This window comes from Telmatherina bonti, assembly GCF_933228915.1.
Source record: "Telmatherina bonti genome assembly, chromosome: 10".
Lineage (NCBI taxonomy): Eukaryota > Metazoa > Chordata > Actinopteri > Atheriniformes > Telmatherinidae > Telmatherina > Telmatherina bonti.
Window position 1 is genome coordinate 13,795,775 of NC_136628.1, and position 5,255 is coordinate 13,801,029.

The 5,255-nt window shown below is 44.2% G+C and overlaps 1 protein-coding gene across 1 annotated transcript in view; it reads right to left on the bottom strand.

Annotated features, from left to right (window-relative positions):
• Positions 1-3,792, bottom strand: part of jade2 (jade family PHD finger 2) — a 226,000-nt gene extending 222,208 nt beyond the window's left edge. The window contains exon 1 of the mRNA XM_079247914.1: positions 3,647-3,792. The gene's annotated coding sequence lies outside the window, so the exon portion shown is untranslated. The remainder of the gene's footprint in view (positions 1-3,646) is intronic.
• Positions 3,793-5,255: the final 1,463 nt, after the last annotated feature.

The following is a 5,255-nucleotide window of genomic DNA, read 5'->3' on the forward strand; positions in this document are numbered from 1 at the left end:
TAATTTCACTATATGATTAAGTGCAGACTGCATGGAAGTTGCACAGATCAGACATCTTCACAATGTCACACACAAGCCGCAATGCCAATTTGATGTTTGAAAACTCACATTAGGCGAGCATATAACGCTCCGGTTATTTCTTCCCATACTAGTTCACGGGATATCTATATCAGAACCGAATCAAATTTTACCAGTGAAAACTTAAACTCTCATACAATACAGATGCACTGCTAGATTTTAACATATAATCGTTAGTTATTGGTTATTGATCCATTAACTGCAAACTAACAAAAACATGGAAAAGTAGGGATGAGGTAAGCGACAATGTAGGCTAAATGAGACATGCTTCCATGGTAACCATTAGGAATGGGAAAATCTAATCGAAAATTTGGATTTTTTTTCTTCACAATTTTAAAAATCAATCTTTTTTTTTCCCATATAAATAAGAATAATCCATAATGGAATTTTTATCATTTTTATTGATCTTTTTAATTGTCTTTTTAGGCATTATAGCAGCAGAATGACTATCTGGCTACTGTGTGGTTGTTTCCTAAGTGAAATCAAGAAAAATGACAAGCAAAAAAAGTTTTGTACATTTTTTTTGTTGTTTTTAGTCTACAAAAACAACCAATATCAAAGAATTATGAGAATTGCAATTTAAATCAAATTGGCACCCAAAATAAATCAGAATCAAATCAGGACAAAAGCATATCGTCAAAGCCCTAGTAACTATATGGATTATATTTTAAGTTATGACCACAAAAAAACTCAACAAACCAAGAAACCATCTGCCACACCAGAACATGCACTCAGCCACACAGTCTGCAGGCTAAACCACTACAGCATGGGATATGTGCAACATTTTCTCCCTCTCCAGTGATGAGTGCAGACTTTGCAATTATCCTTTTCTGACTACTGACTAGGCTGAGTCACAGTAACACAACACCCCTCCTCCCTCTCGCTCCCCACTGAATGTGATGTCATCATCTGCCCGCTGAACAGCAGGTTAGCATGTACACACACACACACACACACACACACACACACACACACTCACACACGTACACTCTGAGAAACATGCTGATGCTCTAGGCCACAGCGGGGTCAGCCACGGAGAGCAAGCACTGACAAAACACAACACGCTAATGCATTTAAAAAAAAAAAAAAAAACATCCCTCTGACATTTAATCCACCAGTCGGTTTCAGTGACATGAGAAAAAATATGCATGAAACGAACAATTTAAAACCATGCGTGAGCAAAAACAACATGTTTAAGCTCATGTTGATCTCTGTTAAAGTTTCCATTGCAGCTAATCGAGACAAATCAACTTAATATTTTCATTTTTCTCTTATTTATTCCTCATAAAGAGATTAAATAGAATGTTGATTATCATAAGTTTGCGTTAACCTCGTACAGACGGTATGAGGGTGAAACATGGAGCTGCAGACCCCCGCAGACCCACCCAAATATCAGCTTAGCCAACAGTAATATTCTTGTAGACAACATGCTACTTAGTAAGTTAGTAAGCAGAGATACGACAACCTGACTGCTAGCCAGCATGCCCGCAGGCAGCTACACACACACTCCACATAAATCCCCCTTCTTGCTTCCCATCCTTCTTATATGACATGGATTTCTGAATCACACACTCTCTGCCCCGCGGCCCTCTTTATCCATGTGCGTAAGTACATGCACGTGTCTGTGTGTGTGTGAGTGAGAGAGAGAGAGAAAATGAGGCTACAGTTTGCATGACGTCAGACATCCATTCATGTACAACATCCCTCCTCCCCACCCCTCCCCCATCATCTTCACTACGTAGCTGCTAATGCGATACAACGCATCACGTGGGGTTCCTTACCCCCGTTTCTAGCCAATCAGAGCTCAGCGCTCAACACAGCAGACACAAACACACACGCGATGCTACGCCCTCCCCATCCACACACACACGTGTACATATAGACACATGTGAGGCTTAACAGGTCCTCAACGCTCGAGTTTCACAAGACATACGGCGTGCGGAGAGGTGATGCATTCCTCCCGTCTGTGCTCCTAAATTAGATGATGAGAGGATCAAGAGGAAGATGGAGGGATGGATAAAAAAGAAAAGGCTGGATGAGATGGATGACGGACGAAGGACTGTCGTCATCATCATCATAAAAGAAAGATGGAAAATAACAACAACGCTCATGTTTACTTGCCTTGTAAACAACCGCTGTCACCAGGAGAGGGAACCCAAAGGAGAAGAGAGAGAAGGGGGGGGGGGGGGGGGAGTAAAAACAAGATAGCACTACATCAGGAGAGATATGAAAGACTGAGAGGGGGATAGAGGGATTGAGAGTTGTTATGCCCCCACACACCATGACTCATCTCTGGTTTCATACCCAGCAGGGGGAGGCTTGTGTGTGAGGGACACACACACACACACACACACACACACACACACGCATGCACTGCTCTGTACTTGAATATGACTTTACAGAGAGTGAGGGGCAGACATGCTTGTGCATGGTAACGACGTGTGCGGCATGTGTGTGTTACAACTGGGAACGTTTAACAAAATCCCCAAAGGATTCCTGCATAATTGATTCAAGGCAAGTGCCACCTTAAACTCAAAATATAAGCCTTAATTGCAGCATTCGTTAACAATCAGCACTAATACACACACACTACGTTCCTCGGTGGTTCTCCTGGCAAATTGTGAGGACTGTGTGGCCACCATGCATGAGACAAATGTCCTACTTACACACCATTAATCCTGCTCACATCTGCATCATCACAATCTGGATCCAAATAACAAGTACATTTGGGGTTTTTTGGGGGGGAGGGAGGGGGTGTCTCACCATAAGGTGAGGATACAGTAGTAGCACAATCCTGAGCTCTGACTTTGAGGAGGTAAACAACAGCCACTCCCCCCTTCTCAGTTCAGCTAGATCTGCACAGCACGAAGCAGGAGGAGGAGGAGGTGGAGGGGGGTGATGGAGGCAAAGAGGAGTTGCTCTAATTCCTTGATATGTGCATGTGTGAGCTTGCGTGCTCAGCCTTCCTAAATGCTGCACCCACTCCCCCTAAGAAATCATGAAACCTGAAAATTCCTCCTTTTTTGCGCCACCACCCCACAGTCAGACCCCCTCTTGCTCTCCACGCAACTTCATCGCACATCACGCATGTGTACATGCGTCTAGACATGTGAATGTGTGTGTGTGTGTGTGTGCTCCAGCTGTCCCGTTTCCACACACGCCTGCAAGTTCAAACTCGCATTCCTCGCCACGGTGCTGAAAATGAGCCCATTCGTTGCGATTACGCGAAGAAAAATCAAGACAATTAAATCTAAAAAAAAAAAAAAAAAAAAAACCGCACTTGGATAGTGTCCAACTAAAAGCGCGCACAGAGAGGGGGTGGCTCGTTAACGTTTCCAGCACAACATGGCCAAGTTCACCCGGTTAGTTTCTTTTCTCGGCGTGCACATGCTGTCTGCACCGCGCGCTGTAATCTCGCCTCTTCGCCGCGGACTGTGACTGACAAGCCCGCTGCAACTAGCCTAGCACTGCCATGGCGCTAGCAGCAGCAAAGTGGACTTCAGAGCTCCTGGCTGAAACACTTCTGTGCCATTTTCATCCATACATGTGTGTTGTTATTGTTTTTTACCTTGATAGCGGTCAGCTTTGGATACGCAGACGTCCTCAGTCCTGGACGGCGAGTGATTCCCTGGGATTAGGAGATCATTGGCAGCGGGGCACATGTAGTTTTAACAGTGGAGGGGAGGGGGGGTATTGGGACCAGTTCAGTTTGCCCACTCGGTGCCCAGGCACGCCGCTAGCAGTGCTGCTAAAACAGCACCCCCAACCCCCCCTCCCGACACTTGAACCAGGCAGGGTGACAGGACTGTCCCTTCCCGTCTTCCCCTCCCCTCCCCGGTGCGTGTTGACAAGCGCGTCAGCTCCGTGAAGACCGACAGCCGAGTCCAAATGCGAAATAAAAATTAGGGGAAAAAATCCAAAAAAGTGGCAGCCCAACGCCTATGATAACCAACCTCACACAAGTTTTACAAAAATAAATAAACAAGCAAACAGCAGCGGTCCTGCTGCTCTTCACGGTGTGGCAGGCTGCGAGGTGCGCACAACAAACCACTCACAGGAAAGCATGTCGCATTTTGCAAAAGCGGCCCAAACACGGTGTCAAAATCCGAATGTTTTCCTCCCCAGTGCCAGCGGTACAGCAGAAGCGGACTGGGAGGAAGGAGGAGCAGTAATTAAAGGAGAAAAAAAAAGAGAGAGAAAAGGGTGCTATATTTCCAAACGATGAGTCAGAAAAGATTGCAAGCCAGTTTCGCAACGTCCCTCCTTCAGAAATAAAACATAGAGCTCTCCTCTCCTCGTTTCCACTTGCTCCCTCGCTTTGCTCTGCCTTGCCTCCACTCCTCTGTACGTGCACACCGCTCTGCACAAATGCACAGGCGGGTTTAGTCTTGCAACCTCTCCTCCCACCCCCACATTAAAATAATTTTAAAAAATTAAAAAAAGCAACACCAAGGAGAGAAAAATCAGCTCTTATAATCAGCTTGAAAACTCTTTTGGCGCCATATTTATGGCGTACTTTCAATTCACTGTTACCGACAACTGCACTTCCTAGTATGACAAATGCAAGATTACTGCGCCTCGGAGAGGATAGGATGGGGATTGAAGCTTAACCTGCCATTTTTTCTGCCTCTGATACAGGCTTGTGTTGTGGCATCAAGAGCTCAAATGAGATCACACAAACAATAGCATTTATGCCATAAATACAGGGCCAATACAATCTACATTTTTAGCCTAATAAAAGAGGGTGAAACAGCTTGTACAGTTCAATTAAAAGTTCAAGAAACGTCTGGAAATTGTTTCATATAGGTACTCAAAATTTATCTCTTTTAACAGGGTTTATAGATAATAGTGAAAATTACCTGTCATGATGGCTTATCTGGTTTATCTCCTGGCTCGTACAACTTCAGTTTAAAAGAAAAGAAAATAGCAGAATCATGCAACTTGCACATCAACTTCAATGTTTTATTCCCAGTGGAACATGAGAAAAATACTGAATACTGTAAACGTGACATTTAACCACCTCATTGGGAAGCATTAGCTTATTTAGAATTTGATGGCAGCAACACTTTTTTTAAAAAAAGTTTCAAAAGTCCAACAAAATGCTGGACTTATTGGCACAAATAAAAAACAACTGGATTAGCATTCAGGTTTGTAACATGAGTGGCTATAAAAGGAAC